We start from the raw sequence: 19,124 nt of genomic DNA on the forward strand, positions 1-19,124 counted from the left end.
TCAGAAAGGATGAATACCCAACTTTTACATCAACATGGATGGGACTGGAGGAGATTATGCTAAGTGAAATAAATCAAGCAGAGAAAGTCAATTATCATATGGTTTCACTTATTTGTGGAACATAAGGAATAGCGTGGAGGACATTAGGAGAAGGAAGGGAAAAATGAAGGGGGGGGGAATCGGAGGGAGAGATGAACTATGAGAGACTATGGACTCTGAGAAACAAACTGAGGGTTCTAGAGGGGAGGGGGTGGGGAGATGGGCTAGACCAGTGGTGGGTATTAAGGAGGGCATGTACTGCATGGAGCATTGGGTGTTTTACAATAACAATGGATCGTGGATCACCACATCAAAAACTAATGATGTATTGTATGGTGACTAACATAACATAATAAAATTTAAAAAAAAAAGTAAAGCAGTATTTTAAGGACAAATCTATATTTTTTTCAGTTAAAATCAGGAAATTTAAGGAGTAATGATGTGATAATTGTAAATATTAATAATTGCATTTACTTCTCACAGCATGTTTTTGACAGGACTTTTCATGATACATGTTTAAAATGAGAAAACTGAGATCTCAAGTTAGTTAGCTCTATACAAAATAATATTACATACCTAGGAAGCAGTTCAGTTTTATCCCAAAGCCTAAAATTATAATAATCATTATCTTATAAAAAGTGTTTCAATACTAAGAAATACTTTATCAGTTTGATAGTTGTTTTAGTATCAATGAGAAGAGAAACTCAAATTTCTTTAATGCTCACTGTGTATTGACAACTTACAGCCAATTTTTTTTCTTTATAAATGTACTGAGTCTTCCCCTCCTTCTACTTCTTTTTTACTAAATCATCCACTCAAGAGGGGTGTGGGGGGATGGGTTAGCCTGGTGATGGGTATTAAAGAGGGCACATACTGAATGGAGCACTGGGTGTTATACGCAAACAATGAATCATGGAACACTACATCAAAACCTAATGATGTAATGTATGGGGATTAACATAAGATTAAAAAAAAACCTAATGACGTAATGTATGGTGATTAACATAACATAAAAAAAAACTCTAAGGATAGGGTGTAGAGAGCTTCTAGGTTGGTGAACACAGGGAGATTGGGGGAGAGTTGCATGCTCAGGAAGAGCATGGAAGCTCCACGCCTCCTCCCCAGTCCTTGCCCTATGCATCTCTTCCATCTGGCTGTTCCTGAGTTATACCCTTTTATAATAAACTGGTAATCTAGTTTAAAAAAAGAGATAAAGATTCTGTATTACTGGGCATTACTCTGGTTAAAGGCAGTGACTTTTTGTAAAATAAAGCCATCTTCATTTTATAATCCCTTGGAGTTCAAACCTTCAATAATCCATATGTGTGTATATAATGAAGTATATATACTTCAAAAGGAAGAGAATGCATTAACGTTAATTAAATCCTTGATAAAAAATATTTATTGTCAGCATTTTCCAAAGATTACCTATGCCCAAAACATGTTGTTTTAATCAGATAGCATGCATTAATTCTAAAATAAACTTAAAACCACGAAAAATAAACCAAGTTAGAAGGATGTTTTAACATATATATTTTGGTTCTTGTATTTAAGAAATCATGATATACTTCTTTTTTTCTCTCTAAGCAATTATGCCTTTCTTTACATCATTGGGTCATTGTATATTAATTACATTTTAGAATGAGAAAGTAGTAAGTACTCTATTATTCATTTTCTTCATGCTTTTATTTTAATTTCTCATCTAGTTGATTGATAGGCTTGTAGCTGCAGTGATATCTTTCTGAATCAAATAACTTTCAGAACATTTGTTTTTTCAGTTTCTTCAAATGCATGCATTTATTGTATCTTTAATGATGCCACCATTAACACTATGGCAAGATGTGCATGCTGCAAATGAATATGTCTTAATGTGTAGGAGGAAAAAAACTAATAAATGGTAAATAACTTATAGTAAAGACTTCACATCATTCTCTTAAACACACTTATCTATTCATGAGTTCAATATTGATTATTGGTTGTCATTAAACCACTTTTCATGTTGCCACTGCATAAACTACCTCATTGTTTGCTAAAATTATACTTATGTTAATGGGTACTTGTGAAATGTACATAGTAAAGTCTTGTAAAGACCACACTAGCATTGTAATGAGAATAACTAAAACTGGACCTGTGGGGATTTTTAGAGTTTCTAATGTCATATCAAAGAATCTAAGTTCCTGTTAATAGGATTTACAAAGAACACCATTGTCATTTCTCTCTCAGCAGGCTGCATTAGTGGTGGTTTTATCTTTGCCCAGTATTAATGCCATTTAGTTGTATTCATATAGTGTATTTTACTGATATAAATCTTGTGTTTACTAATGTACTAATAATGTTTACTAATGTAAATGTTATCAAAATAATTAAACAAATGGGGTGCTGGGTGGCTCAGTTGGTTAAGTGACTGCCTACGGCTCAGGTCATGATCCTGGAGTCCCGGGATCGAGTCCCGCATCGGGCTCCCTGCTCAGCAGGGAGTCTGCTTCTCCCTCTGACCCTCCTCCCTCTCATGCTCTCTGTCTCTCATTCTCTCTCTCTCAAATAAATAAATAAAATCTTTAAAAAACTAATAATAATAATTAAACAAAAATTTTAAAAAACTTAAAAAAAAAGAAAGATAAAAGGTTGATGACCACTGGTCACATCTTTCAAAGACAAGGCAACGTAGAAGACTGAGAAATAGCCCTAAAGTAGGATTGTGAAGATAGGACTAGTAATTATTAACTCTAAGTGACAAAAAAGCAGCAAGATTGTATGGATTCATCAAATAGCAGAACATATGGAAAATCCATATACATCATTATAAATACAAAACAACAGATTAATGTATTTTTAATGGAAAAATAATCACTAGAAAACTTGACCACTTGCTAAATTGAACAATTTCCCAAAACATCTAATGAATACTGTGGCACAAATCCTTGTTGTTATATTTCATGTGAAGAGTAGATTACTTTTTGCATAACATGTTCAAGAAGAATAGTTTAAATTTGGAAGTTTTGTAGCTCCACCAAGATACAACAGTTGATAAACCAAAATATAAATAATAAAAGAAGCTTTTCCAGTCCATTCATGATTATGCATTTTTTTATTTCTCTGTCATTTATCTATGGTACTAAAAGAGAAAAATCCAGGGAACATATCACTAGTGAAAATTTATCCTACCAAATGTATTCACAAAACAGACAAATTTTTACATTTAATAAATTCTTGTTAGACACACCTAAAGGCAAGGGAAACAAAGGCAAAAATGAACTATTGGGACTTCCTCAGGATAAAAAGCTTTTGCATAGCAAAGGAAACAATTGACAAAACCAAAAGACAATTGACAAAATGGGAGAAGATATTTGCAAGTGACATATCAGATAAAGGGCTAGTATCCAAAATCTATAAAGAACTTATCAAACTCAACACCCAAAGAACAAATAATTCAATCAGGAAATGGGCAGAAGACATGAACAGACATTTCTCCAAAGAAGACATCCAAATGGCCAACAGACCCATGAGAAAGTGCTCAACATCACTCAGCATCAGGTAAATCCAAATCAAAACCTCAGTGAGATACCACTTCACACCAGTCAGAATGGCTAAAATTAACCACTCAGGAAATGACAGATGTTGGCCAGGATGAGGAGGAAGGGGAACCCTTTTACATTGTTGGTGGGAATGCAAGCTGGTGCAGCCACTCTAGAAAACAACATGGAGTTTCCTGAAAGGGTTGAAAATAGAGCTACCCTATGACCCAGCAATTGTGCTACTAGGGATTTACCACAAAGATACAAATGTAGTGATCCAATGGGGCACCTACACCCCAATGTTTGTAGCAGCAGTGTCCACAAGGGTCAAACTATGGAAAGAACCTAGATGTCCATCGACAGATGAACGGATAAAGAAGTATATATATATGTATACACACACACACACACACACACACACACACAATGGATACTACACAGTCATCAAAAACGAAATCTTGCCATTTGCAGTGACATGGATGGAACTAGAGGGTATTAGGCTAAGTGAAATAAGTCAATCAGAGAAAGACAATTATCATATGATCTTGATGACATGTGGATTTTTTTTTTTAAAGATTTTATTTATTTATTTGATAGAGACACAGTGAGAGAGGGAACACAAGCAGGGGGAGTGAGAGAGGGAGAAGCAGGGTTCCCGCCGAGCAGGGAGCCCGATGTGGGGCTCGATCCCAGGACTCTGGGATCATGACCTGAGCTGAAGGCAGACGCTTAACAACTGAGCCACCCAGGTGCCCCGATGATATGTGGAATTTAAGAACAAAACAGAGGATCATAGGGGAAGAGAGGGAAAAAAAAGAAGACAAAATCAGAGAGGGAGACAAACCATAAGAGACTCTTAATTATAGGAAACAAACTGAGGGTTGCTTGAGAGGAGAGGGGTGGGGGGATGGGGTAACTGGGTAATGGTCATTAAGGAGGGTACCTGATGTAATGATTACTGGGTGTTATATAAGACTGATGAGGGCACCAGAGTGGTTCAGTCAGTTAAGTGTCAGCCTTTGGCCCATGTCATGATCCCAGATCCCTGGAATCAAGCCCCACGTCAGGCTCCCCATAGGGAGCCTGCTTCTCCCTCTCCCGCTGCCTCTCCCCTCCACTGATGCATGCTCTCTCTCCCTCTCTCTCTCTCTCTCAAATAAATAAATAAATTCTTTGAAAAAAAAGATTGATGAATTACTGACCTCTAACTCTGAAACCAGTAATACATTATATGTTAATTGAATTTAAATTAAATTAAATTAATTTAAAATTATTATTAAATTAATTTAAAATTATTTAATTAAAAAATTAAATAAAATTCTATATTGTAACCTTAAAAAATTAAAAAATGAATAAGTTAGCAGTAAGACTTTAAATTTTAATAAATTCTAGTAAAATTGATGGCATACAAACATATTTCTGCATGTTAGGCTTCTGCCATTCCTATCTCCTTTTCAAATTTATTAAATTTCTCTTGTCTCATCAACACATTCATTCACTGTTTGGTATTGTCTCCTGAAAATATTTACTTTGTGAATGTGCCTTACTGTAATTAAACTAAACTTGAAAAAAAAAAACAACTGTAAAGTGAAATAATTGTGTCAAAAAATAAATATAAAGAAATGTATGTGTTTTTCTGTCATCAAGGATGTTGACACATGCACACAAATTTTATGTATTTGTGTTTGTTCCACATACAGGAGAGTACAGAGAATAATACAAACTATATTTCACATATTTTAACTTGTTCTTATTTTTGTTTCAAATATTTTTCTTTGTCTGTGAAATAAGTAATTACAGATATATTTGAAGGTCTCCGTGTTATGCTTTCCAAAAACAACCCTGTCCCACTCTAAAGGAAACCAAGTCCTGAAAACAAATGTGATGTTTCAATTTGGTAAAATATTACCTCTAGGTAAAAGTGTAAATACTGTCCTACTTTCTTGAATATCTCAGATCCCAACAAATACCAAAATTTGCAGCAAATATCTCAGAAGCAACATTAAAAGCTAAAAGACAAAACAAACAAACAAACAAAAAAAACAACCCTTCAAGTTCTGAAGAAAAATTTTTTCAAATCTAGAATTTTAATTCCAGTTAAATTATTTAAGTGAGATGGGGAAATACACATTTAAATTACTACCTAAAGTTGAGCATACATATATTTAAAAATTCATCAAAGATTGAGGAAAACTAGGAATCCAATAATGTAGTAAAAAGAAATTTCTACATGATACCTGTTTTGCCATCACAGAAAGCAAATTAATCTGTCTTATGGACATATATACAAAAATCCTAAACAAATTACTAGCAACATTAATACACCAGTCCATAAACAGTATATCATGATCAAGCTGGGCTTAACTCATGAATGTTAAGTTGTTTTAACATTTGAAAATCAATATAATGAGTATCAGCAGATAAATGAGTGAAATCATGTAATTACCTGAAAGGTTGCAATACTTACCTGATAACATTAAACATCTATTTGAAAGACCAAAGAGGTTTCTGAGCACATTAGGAATAGAAAGAAATTTCTGTGATCTAATATAATGTGTCTGCATAAGATCTATGGAAACTATTGTATTTTATGGTGAAATATTGAAAGCTGTGCTTTGAAATAGGAAAAAAGCAAGAATGTCCCATGTCCCCATTCTATTCTATATCATACAAGAAGTCTAACCAATGTAATAAGGTAAGAAAAATAAATAGAAGGAAAAATATCTGGAATGGTAAAAATAAAACTTAATTTACAGATGATATAATATTATGTATGGAGAAAAAAATTAAATCATAAGATTTATTAGAATTAATACAAATTTAGTATGGGTATTTGTAATAGTATTTTTATATGTGTGAAAAAAATTAGAAGCAGAAAGAGAAATCAAAGGTGTATCTTCTGGGTGGAGGGATGGGCAAAATCGTTGAAGGGGAGCAGGAGATATAAGCTTCCAGTTATGGAATGACTAAGACACAAGAATAAAAGGCACAGCATAGAGAATATAGTTAATAGTATTGTAATAGCATTGTATGGTGACAGATGGTAGCTATACTTGTTGTACACCTGAAACTAATGTAACATTGCATGTCAACTATACTCAGAAATTTAAAAAAATAAATGGAAGTGTGTCTTCTAAAATAGCATCAAATGCACGTTAGAATAAGATTATGGGAAGATGATGAAAGCCAGGGCAGCAGTGTTTACATCTTCATGACTCTCCATGTGAAAACAGAGCAATGAGATAATTTTGCCAAAGGGAACAAATTCAAGTCTGATCAACCGTCTGTATCCAGCATACAGTCTGCACTGAATAGAAGGGACTGAGGAACATGTTGAATTTCACCATGAATATGCAATAAGCAAAATCCAGACTGTGGGAAATCATATGTTACAGGTAAGAACAGGTTCTTCAACATGCACAACTTATAATAAAGAAAGGGATGGGGGGGGTTGTAAATTGAAAGAGATTTGAAAGGCATTAAAAAAAAGTTAAGGAGAAGCCTGGGTGGCTCAGTTGGTTAAGCATCTGCCTTCAGCTCAGGGAATGATCCCAGGGTTCTGGGATCAAGTCCCACATCAGGCTCCTTGCTCAGCACGGGAGTCTGATTCTCCCTTTGCCTGCCACTCCCCCTGTTTATGCTCTTTATCTGTCTCTCTCTGGAAAATAAATATCTTAAAAAAAAAAAAAGTTAAAAAGTGAGAAAGACTAAATTATTTGACTAGTAATGTCATTTGTATGACAAAACTATCAAAAAAACACTTAGTTTTTACCATAATAAAAGAGTGTTTACCTTGGATAGATGGAAAAGAGGTGACTGGGATTGGATTTGGACACATAAGGGACTTCTGGACTTGCTGGCATAGTTCTGTTTCTTGATGAAGATGGTTGTTGCAAGTGTATTTGCCTTACAATAATTACAACTTTAAAATAATTTAATAATTTCAATCCACTAACAAGTTGTATATCTTCATTCATTTAATGTATCTCACTAAAGTTTTAAAATTTTTCCTGTAAAGGTGTTGTGCAACTTTTTTATTTATTCAAAGTTACTTTCTTTTTAAAATATATTGTAAAATAGGGTGCCTGGGTGGCTCAGTCGGTTAAGCGACTGCCTTCGGCTCAGGTCATGATCCCGGAGTCCCGGAATCGAGTCCCGCATCGGACTCCCTGCTCGGCGGGGAGTCTGCTTCGTCCTCTGACCCTATCCCCTCTCATGTGTTCTCTCTCTCTCATTCTCTCTCTCTCAAATAAATAAAATCTTTAAAAAATATATATATATTGTAAAATAAAACAGACACAAAAAACAAATGTACTGCTTAGTAAATTATTATATGACTTGATACATCAATTCTGAAGTTAAATGGATAGCATATGGCTAAGAATAGCAAAAGATCCCGCATCAGGCTCCCTGCTCAGCAGGGAGTCTGCTTCTCCCTCTGACCCTCCACCCTCTCATGCTCTCTCTCTGTCTCATTTTTTCTCTCTCAAATAAATAAATAAGATCTTAAAAAAAAAAAAAGAATAGCAAAAGAATTTAAATAAAAACCTATTAAAGAAAAGATAATAGAAGCACACAGTGGAGAATTTGCCCAAACAATTATCTAGACTTATTAAAAATCTAAACTTGATAAGCATTGTGGTAATAATGAAGTATTACACAAATAGAAAGATGAAAACTTAGAGATTTCAAAAACAGATCCACTTGTACAGAAGTATCAGATTTATGTAAAAAATACCTTCCCAGGAAAATTGAGAAAAAAATGTTCTTTTCATAATTGGTGCTTGAAAAATTGTGCTTCCATACAGAAAAAAAATTAATTTGAATCTCTCTCTCATAAAATAACATAGCAAAATTCAATTTTCAGCAAATAATAGACCATTGTGATAGGGAAATTAATAAATACATTTCCAGAAAATATTATAGAAACATCATGACCTCAGGAGGGTATATGTCTTAAATAAGATACCAAAAACATTGTTTACAAAAAATAATTAACAAATTCAATTATATTAAAATGAGAACTTCTTTTCCTCAAATGACTTCATAATGAGAACAAATGAGAAAAGATAGGTAAAACTCACAAAACTGATAAAATGCCCAGAATCCAGAATGTATAAAAAATTTCTCAGAATAAATAAGGAATAGAAAAATGAGAAAAAGACTAAATAGACACTTTACAAAACCCAATGAAAATAGAGAAAACAAGATTGCGAGGCTCATTTGTAACTAAAAAATGTATATAAAATGAAAACACAAGGAGATGTTACTACATACCTACCATATATCTTATCTTTGACTTTGGGAGTAGATATACATAAAGCCTATGAACACATTGGAATAGTACATGTGTTTCAAACAAGATACCCCCAAAAACTATCCACAAGGAAATAGTTATAATTTATTTGCTAAATTAGAATGCATACTTTATGTAGTTTGATGTTCATTTCAGAATTGAAAGCAGTTAAATTTTATTTAATCAAAAACATTCCAAAATGCATATTGTTTTTTGTGAACAAAAATAAAAAAGGAGCTCAAAATTGGACTTTTAGTAGGATGTAGGTGTAAAAGTAAGTAGGGCTATTTTTAATATTGAATTACCTCTATTGAATTCAAATATGTATTTCTATGATCATGTATCACTATTATTAAGATAGATATAATAAGAAAAAATACAATGTTTATTCTACTGTATTTGTGAGTGAATTTTTTGACAACTAAAACTTTTCTTTTTGGGGCGCCTGGGTGGCTCAGTCGTTAAGCGTCTGCCTTCGGCTCAGGTCATGATCCCAGGGTCCTGGGATCGAGTCCCACATCGGGCTCCCTGCTCGCAGGCAGCCTGCTTCTCCCTCTCCCACTCCCCCTGCTTGTGTTCCTGCTCTCGCTATCTCTCTCTCTGTCAAATAAATAAATAAAATCTTTAAAAAAAAAAAAACTTTTCTTTTTGAATTAATTTTGTGGTTGTATTCTTCATTTTGCAAAAATAAAAAGGCAAATATTTATAAGAACCATATAAACTTGCCTGTTGTTCCACTGGTTTTGACTTACACACACACAGAAAATTTGCATTTTAAGACAGTATGTATAATATAGAAAAAATGTTTTAGAAAAAATGAAATTATACCTAGTTATACACACATACAGGTGATCTTCATTATACACAGATTCCATATTTGTAAATTTGCCTACTCTCGAAAATCAACACTTGCAGACAGGCACAGGTGATGCAAATTTTGAATTGCGCTTCATGCATATGCCCAGCTTAGTTCAAACAAGGAGACCCTCTACCTCCTTGTTTCATCTCTGAAAACAAGTGTCCTTTTCATGGTGTACTTTGTGGCATGCATTTTACATTTTTTACTTTTTTGTCAGTGATTTTGCTGTTTAAAATTGCCCCCAACCATAACACTGAAAGGCTGTCTAGTGTTCCTAAGCACAAGAAATTCTGATGTCTCTTATAGAGAAAAGATGTGTTAGATAAGTTTTGTTCATGTGTGAGGAGTTATATGCTGTTTGGCTGTGAGTTCAGTTTTTTTTTTTTTTTTTTTAAGATTTTATTTATTTATTTGACAGAGAGAGACACAGCGAGAGAAGGAACACAAGCAGGGGGAGTGGGAGAGGGAGAAGCAGACTTCCGGCGGAGCAGGGAGCCTGATTTGGGGCTCGACCCCAGAACCCTGGGATCAGGACCTGAGCGGAAGGCAGATGCTTAACGACTGAGCCACCCAGGCACCCTGAGTTCTAATGAATCAATAATGTATATTAAATACGGCGTCTTTAAACAGAAAGACACATAAAATAAGGTTAAGTTTTGATTGGTTGACAAAAATATAACCAGGGACTCAACAGGAACCTAATCCTGTATTTTTCCTAGAAACAACGGTTTGATATTCATTAATTCAGTGTCTGCAGCAACTTTAAAGAACATAACTGCCACAAATTAAGGGAAATTGAGAGAGAGAGGAAGAGAGAGAGAGAGAAAAAGAAGGAGGGGGAGACAGGAGAGAGAGAGAGAGAGAAAAGCTATATATATATAAAATCAAGTACCCTTATAATACATATATATTATCATCTGACTGAACAAGTATGTGCTAAGCAATGCTTTCTCCAAGTATTTTCCTGGATATTCTCAGACATATAATCTCTCCAAATTACTCAAATATTTTTCGTATTGCTTCACAATCCTATGAAATTTCTGACTAGGAGTCCTTTAAATACATAGAAAAAATGACTACTCATCCAGGGGTGTACACTTCCTTTTTCCCCATGTACAATTATCTTTTTAATTTGTCATTAAAGTTTAATACATATTTCCATGAAAACCAGAAAAAATTAAATAGGTAACAACATTCAGAAGTAAAATATATATTTTTTCTTTAAATGGAGAAAAACCTGATTGTTTTATTTATTTTTTTAAAGATTTTTAATTTATTTATTTGACAGAGAGAGACACAGTGAGAGAGGGAACACAAGCAGGGGGAGTGGGGGAGGGAGAAGCAGGCTTCCCGCTGAGCAGGGAGCCCGATGCGGGCTCGACCCTGGGATCATGACCTAAGCCGAAGGCAGACGCTTAAGGACTGAGCCACCCAGGCGCCCCCTGATTGTTTTAATTAAAACAGCTCCTTAAGTACCAGGAAGAAATAATAAGAGAAAAACATCTAAACACATGGCCAGATGACTGTCTTGAAAAAAAGAAATCCTCTACCAGCAACTTTAGATATCTAGGTTAAGTCATCTTCATATTTTTTTCTGATAAATGAGTCTTTTTTTCCTCAAATTTAAATATTACACACTGTTTAACATACTTATGAATAAATTGAGTCCTTTAAAATTATGGAGAAAGGCAATTTACAGGAATACAATCAGTCTTAATGACAGAAATTAAAATGTGTTAAATAGTGATGACTTTTAAGTGTTAAAATATCAGGGAAATGATATGCATGTCAAAAATCTACTGTTAAATATTTTGGGAAATTTATATGTAATTATGTAGTATTCTGTTTATAACCAAAACAAACACAAACCAAGTTATTCATGACTGATACTTCTTTTGAATTTAGCATACATTTACCTGCTCAGAAACATAACTGAATATATCATTATTTTGATAGAAAATTATTCAACTGGGGCATTTTATTAGTTCTGTTATGAAAACTTAGGATTTCAAACTCAAGCATATATATAATTTAAGTAAAAGTGACTAAAATATAACATATGTTTAAAATGTTCATGACTTACATTCTATTTCTGCAAGGAAAATTTGACCGTAATTAATAACTTGCCAGCAAAAACAAAGAAGATTCAAATTAATGGCACATCTCTTGAGCAAAATTTAGAAGTTATTTCAATGAACTATTTAACTATCAATACTGCCCCGTTAGCAATGATGTTTTATTTTTTTAAAGATTTTATTTATTTTAGGGGTGCCTGGGTGGCTCAGTCAGTTAAGTTGTCTCCCTTTGGCTCAGGTCATGATCTCAGGGTCCTGGGATCTAGCCCTGCATTAGGCTCCCTGCTCCGCGGGAGGCCTGCTTCTCCCTCTCCCTCTTCGCCCCCCTTGCTTGTGCTCTCTCACTCTCTCTTTCTCTCTGTCAAATAAATAAATAAAATCTTAAAAAAAAGATTTTATTTATTTTAGAGAGAGAGCATGAGTGGGAGCGGGGCTAGGGGCAGAGGGGAGGGAGATAGACAATAGACTGCTGAGCACAGGGCCCAACTAGGAGCTCAATCTCAGGACCCTGAGATTATGACCTGAGCCAAAATCAAGAGTCGAGTCAGAGGCTTAACTGATTGAGCCACCCAGATGCCCCCAATGAAAATAAGTTTTAAAAATTTTGAAAGAGTCCAAGAAAAATTCAGAGGCCTTTCTCTAGAAGGACTTCTTGAAGCGTGGTAACAGCATACAATCTAATTCTTAAGCCAGTGTCTTCTGCTTGTGTCATCTTTAAGGATTTGAAATCATATATATTTGGTCTTTCATTAAAACTCTAGTCAGGGACTTTACTGACACTTATAACGTTCTTTCATTGTAAGAAGGGATCCATTACTTTAGATGTTCATCAAAACACACAGTGGTGTATCACTATATTTTTTCAAGTCTTCTGAAAACAAATCCCATCTAAATTTGAGTTTTTCCAAAAGACCCGGAGGCAGAGATTTGAATAGTCCTAGTTTATATAGGAGGCTCAAGGAGGGGAACCAGCCGGTGAGAATGCATTATTAAGCCTGCTGTCACCACAGGCAACTGGAGTTTATCCCAATTGAAAACTTTGGGAATGTTATTAAACATATACACTGGAATTATCATACCTGTGGTAAACACTGATTCTCGAGAATCATTTAGAGGGCTGCTACCAGGAGGTGTTAATTCACAATAACAGCCTGACGTTTAGCACTCCTCCACGGGTTCCAGAAAAAGCTCCTGGGTCCAGAGAGCTTGGTGCTAGAAGTCCTCAGGAGCATGGGTTAGGATATGGGCTGGGAATGGAATTGGCTGTAAACGTTACCCCATATGATTTCAGTGAAAAATGTGAGTTTGACTCATGCACAGTTTTTAAAGGCAACTCAAATACATAAAAAGAAAAAAATACAGTAAAGAAAATGGTAGCATCACGTGCATTTGACTTTTATATTAGGTTTTTTAAAATAATAGAGGGGCATGTGGGTGGTTCAGTTGGTTGAGCATCTTACTCTTGATTTCCACTCAGGTCATGATCTCAGGGTTGTGAGATCGAGCCCTGCTTCAGGATCTATGCTGGGCTTGGAGCCTGCTTAAGATTCTCTCTCTCCCTCTCCCTCTCCCTGCTTTCCAAAAAATAAAAATAAAAAATAAATAAATAATACAAATTTTATGCCAGGTGTGATTATTTTTGTTATATTTGTCAAATGTTAACAACCGTTTAAACTTTGTATTTGTTGGGTTTATACATCTATAACTCAAAATATAAATGTTAAAAAAATCTATGTACTAATATTTTTAGTATTTTATTTTTTTATTTTGTTTCTGAAATTTTACAAAGTTGATATTCTAGGTGGGTTTTTTTAATTTATCATATGGTTTTATACTTTGAATCAAACACAGTATCTTTCTTCAGTTTTGTGAATTTTTCTCCTTTTTTTTTGTTTTTGCAATTCAATTTTATTTATTCTCATTTTTAAGGAAGTCTTGATATATTAATATAGTGCTTTATGGATTTTTCTTTGATTCTTTTCCAGTAAATAACAAACTGATTTTCTTTTTCCTCCAGTTTTATTGAGCTATAATTGGCATATAACATCTTACAAATTTAAGATGTAGAACATAATGATTTGATATATGTATATTGAAAAACAATTACCACAATAAATTTACTTAACACCATTACCTCTCATTGGTATATTTTTTTCCTTGTGATAAGTACTTTTAGATTTACTCTCTTAGCCAATTTCAAATATACAATACAATATTGTTAACTATAGTCATATTGCACATTAATTTTTAGAACTTATTTATCTTAAACTGGAAGTTGTACCCTTTGACCACCTTCACCCAATTCCCCCTTCCCCCTCCCCACTCTGGCAACCATAAATCTGATGTCTATGAGTTTGGGGGTTTTTTTAGATTCCACAAGTAAGTGAGATCACGCAATATTTATTTTTTCTGGCTTATTTCACTTAGCATAGTACCCTCAAGATTCACCATGTTGTTACAAATAGCAGGAGTTCCTACATTTTTGTAGCTGAATGATACTCCTGTGTGTATGTGTGTGTGTGTGTGTGTGTGTGTATACATACACACATTTTTTTCTTTATTCATCCATCCACTGGTGGACACAGGTTGTTTCCATGTCTTGGGTATTTTAAATAATGCTGCAGTAAACATGGTGGTATACGTATCTCTTCAGGATAATGATTTTATTTCATTTGTATATATACTCAGCAGTGGAACTGCTGGATCATATGATAGTCCTATTTTTAATTTTTTGAGGAATGTCCAGACTGTCTTCTTTAGTGGCTGTACCCATTTACCTTTCCACCAACAGTGCACAAGCATTCCCTTTTTCTTTACATTCTCACCAGTATTTGTTATCCCTTAACTTTTTGATGATAGCCATTCTAACAGATGTGAGGTATATCTCATCATGATTTTGATTTGCATTTCCCTAACCATTAGTGATGTTGAACACCTTTTCACATACCTTTTCGGCCATTTGAGTATCTTCTTTGGGAAAATGTCTATTTATTTTGGATATTTGATATTTTGCTGTTGAGTTGTATGAGTTCCTTATATATTTTGAACATTAACCCCTTATCAGATGTATGCTTTACAATATTTCCTCCCATTATGTAGGTTGCCTTTTTATTGTGTTGATCATTTCTTTCATTGTGCAGAAGCTTTTGAGTTTGATGTAATCCTTATTTTGTTTCTTGTGCTTTAGGTGTCATATCCAAAAAATCATTGTCAAGACCCATGTTAAGAAGTTCTGTCCCTGTTTTCTTCTAGGGTTTTTATAACTTCAGGTCTTACATTTATGTCTTTAATTTATTTCAAGTTAGTTTTTGTGAGTCATATAAGATAGGGGTCTAGATTCATTTAGTTTTCCCAGCACCATTTATTGAAGAGACTGTCTTTTGTCCATTGAGTATTCTTAGCTCCCCTGCCAAATATTAGTTGATCACATATCAACTGGTTTTCTATGTACCTTCAGATCTATTTTAAATTTTCCCCACATGACTCATTTCATATTCATCTTAAAACATTTTATTATTCATTTTATCCTGTGAATTTTTCATATCAGTAGTCATAGTCTAATTTCCAAAAACGTTCCTTTTACTTTGCTTATTTTTATCGTAGCCTCTTTGTATTTAATGTATAGAACATTTTTTTCTCAATTTCTGTGAATACCTAATATAAATTTTAAAGGTTATTTTCCAACCCTCTAATGATTTATTTGAAAGTAAGTTTTCTGTTTGTTCAGCTCAGTCGTTTTTGTTCATGTGGTTGGTTTTCTTCAAATATGTATTTTTTATTGCTTTTCCATCCAGATTTTTGAAAGTATGATCCCCTTCGTTAGTACATACGCCTAATGCAACCTATTGCTGTAGTTGTGACAAGTGTATTTCTCTAACAGGCTTCTCTCCTAAATACAAGTGTTGATAGCCCAGCTACCCTGGAGGGAGTGTGGATCAGACAGCAGACAGAAGCAGACAACTAAAATCCCCAAAACTGCTCTGGTAAAACATTGAAGGAATATGTTAGCTCATTTCACTTTAGGAGAATGACTTATTCTCTCTCCTGCTTCCCTCTCCACATCTCCATAAGACGCTTGGTCTCTAAGGTTTTTCTCTGTCTCTTTTCACAGGAATTAATATCCTTTCTTAGATTTCTCAGGTAGAGTGCAACTTCTTCTAAAATGTTTTCCAGACTTTACCTAAAAGCAGAGGCCACAATCGCCAGCTGTTAGTTTTGTGAAGAAAAGTGAGAGGATTGCACCTGCAGCAATTTACAAATATGGTTCTCACTACCCACATCCATCTTTGATCTTTGTATAGTTTTTGCCAGATTTGAGCTTCTCTGGTGACTCCCTCAGGAAGCTGTGTACTGTGGCTGTTGTCTTAGATTTGTGTCTCCTCTACCCTATTTCTACCATCAGCTTTCTCTTTCTCAAAATCTCAACAGCTTTCCTACTATCTTAAAATAACAGCTTCAAAAAAATTTTTACACCATAATTATTTATCCATCATTTTTCATATTGATTGTCTTTAATATATTTCATTTTTACAGAGCAAGTTTTGGTTTATGGGAAAATTGAGTGGCAAGGAGAGAGAATCCCCATATTTATCAACCCCACTCCTTGCACACAGTTCACAGTTGATCCTACTATTAACACTTTGCACTAGTGTGGTACATTCATCACAATTGATGAGCCAATATTGATAACTTCTTTTCAACTTTTTTGAAGTATAATTGAAAATAAAATTGTAGGGGCACCTGGGTGGCTCAGTCGTTAAGCGTCTGCCTTCGGCTCAGGTCATGATCCCAGGGTCCTGGGATCAAGCCCCACATCGGGCTCTCTGTTCAGCAGGAAGCCTGCTTCTCCCTCTCCCACTCCCCCTGCCTGTGTTCCCTGTCTCACTGTCTCTCTCTCTGTCAAATAAATAAAATAAAATGAACAAATTTTCAGACAGCCTTTACTATAAGAAATATTATTTCCTGGGGCGCCTGGGTGGCTCAGTCGGTTAAGCGTCTGCCTTTGGCTCAGGTCATGATCCCAGGGTCCTGGGATCGAATCCCGCATCGGGCTCCCTGCTCTGCGGGAAGCCTACTTCTCACTCTCCCACTCCCCTTGCTTGTGTTCCCTCTCTTGCTGTCTCTCTCTCTCTGTCAAATAAAATCTTTAAAAAAGAAAAAAAGAAAATAAAATTGTAAGATATTTGAAGTGTACAATGCAATGATTCGAAATATTCATTGTGAGATGACCCCCTTCATTGAGTTGATTAACACATCCATCACATATTTACCTTGTTTTTTGCTTTTTTTTTTTTTTTTTTGGTGAGAACATTTAGGTTCTATTCCCTTGCAAATTTCAATTATGCAATACAGTGGTGCCAGTCTTGTACCATCTTGTACATTAGATCCTCAGACCTTATTCAAGTTATAACTAAGTTTGTACCTTTTACCAACATTTCCCTATTTTCTCTACCCCCAAGCCCTGGCAACCACCATTCTACTCTCTGTTTCCCTATTTGTATGTCAGCTTTACTTTTTTTTTTTTTTTCCAGATTCCACATATAAGTGGTATCATGCAGTATTTTTTTTTTTTCTTTGTCTGGCCTCTTTTGCTTAGCAAAATGCCCTCCAAATGCCAGTTTCATCCAAGTAGTCACACACACAAAAAGGAAGGATTTCATTCATTTTAAGGCTGAATAATATTTCATAGCATGAATTCTTTACTGGTATGTATTCCCTTGCCTAGCAGGTTAATAAACTCGGTTTTTGTTTGTGCGTGTATACACAAACACACATACGTATATACGTATGTACATATATACACATGCTGTATTTATATACATATACACACATATGTATACATACATATATATACACTCACACACACACACACTCACACACCACAATTTCTTTATCCATTCATCCGTCAATGGACACAGAGCCATACTTTGGTTATTATAAATAATGCTGCAATAAACATGAGACACTTCTTTGAGATAATGATTTTGTTTCTTTTGGATATAAAACCAGAAATGGAATATTTGGATCCTATGGTAGATTTATTTTTAATTTTTTAAATAACCTTCATACTGTTTTCCATAGTGGCTCTACCAGTTCACATTCCCACAGACAGTGTGTAAGAATTTCCTTCTCTCCACATCATCATCATTTCTTATCTCTTGTCTTTTTGCTAATAACCATCCTAACATGTGTGAGCAGATATCTCATGGTGGTTTTCATTTGTATTTCCCTGATGATTAGTGATGTTGATTTGCATGTCTTCTTTTAAGAAACGTCTATTCATGTCTTTTCCCTTCTTAAAATTGGATTGTTTGCTTCTTTGGTACTGAGTCATGTAAGTTCTTTTATATTTTGGATATTGACCCCATAATGGATATGTAGTTTGCAAATATTTTCTTCCATTCCGTATGTTGACTTGTCATTTTATTTATGTTTCCTTTGCAGTACAGACACTTTTTAGTTTAATGTATTCCCATTTGTTTATTTTTGTTCTTGTTTTTTGTGTTTTTGTGTGGGGGGGGTTTGTTTGTTGTGTTTTTGTGTGGGGGCAGTTGTTTGTTTTTTGTTTTGTTTTGTTTTTTGCTTTTGTGTCAACTCCAAAAACTTATTGCAAAGACCAATGTCAAGGAGCTTACCTTCTATGTTTCCCTCTAGCAGTTTTGAAGTTTCAGGTGTTATGTTCAAGTCTTAATCCATTTTGAGTTGATTTTATTTATAATAGAAGATCTGATTTCACTCTTTTGCATATGCTGTCCATTCTTCCCAACACTATTTTTTGAAGAAACTATCATTTTCATATTGTGTATTCTGGGCTCCTTTTTAATAAATTAACTGACCATATGTATATATGTGGGTTTACTTCTGGGCTCTCTATTTCACATCTAGTGCCCCAATTTTAGACACTACCACCTGAAAGGCAGGCCCTCAGAACACCACGCTCCGAAAGCCAGTGAGACTTGCATCCATGAGACCCACAAAAACAAAGTCTTTCTTAACAGGCAAGCAAGAGTCCATAGTCTCTCATGGTTCGTCTCCCCCTCCTATGGACTCTGAGAAAAAACAGGGTTCTAGAGGGGAGGGGAGTGGGGGGATGGGTTAGCCTGGTGATGGGTATTAAAGAGGACACATTCTGCATGGAACACTGGGTATTATACGCAAACAATGAATCATGGAACACTACATCAAAAACTAATGATGTAATGTAAGGTGATTAACATAACATAATAAAATAAAATAAAATAAAACAGGCAAGCAAGAACTAAATATAGCTATCGCCCCAGGTTTCAGTCAAAGGGGGCAGGTAAAAAGACTCATCTCTCAGTGTTTCCTTGAAAGGGTTT

This window comes from Leptonychotes weddellii, chromosome 6 (genome assembly GCF_054177405.1).
Source record: "Leptonychotes weddellii isolate Sample4059 chromosome 6, ASM5417740v2, whole genome shotgun sequence".
In the NCBI taxonomy this organism is placed as follows: domain Eukaryota; kingdom Metazoa; phylum Chordata; class Mammalia; order Carnivora; family Phocidae; genus Leptonychotes; species Leptonychotes weddellii.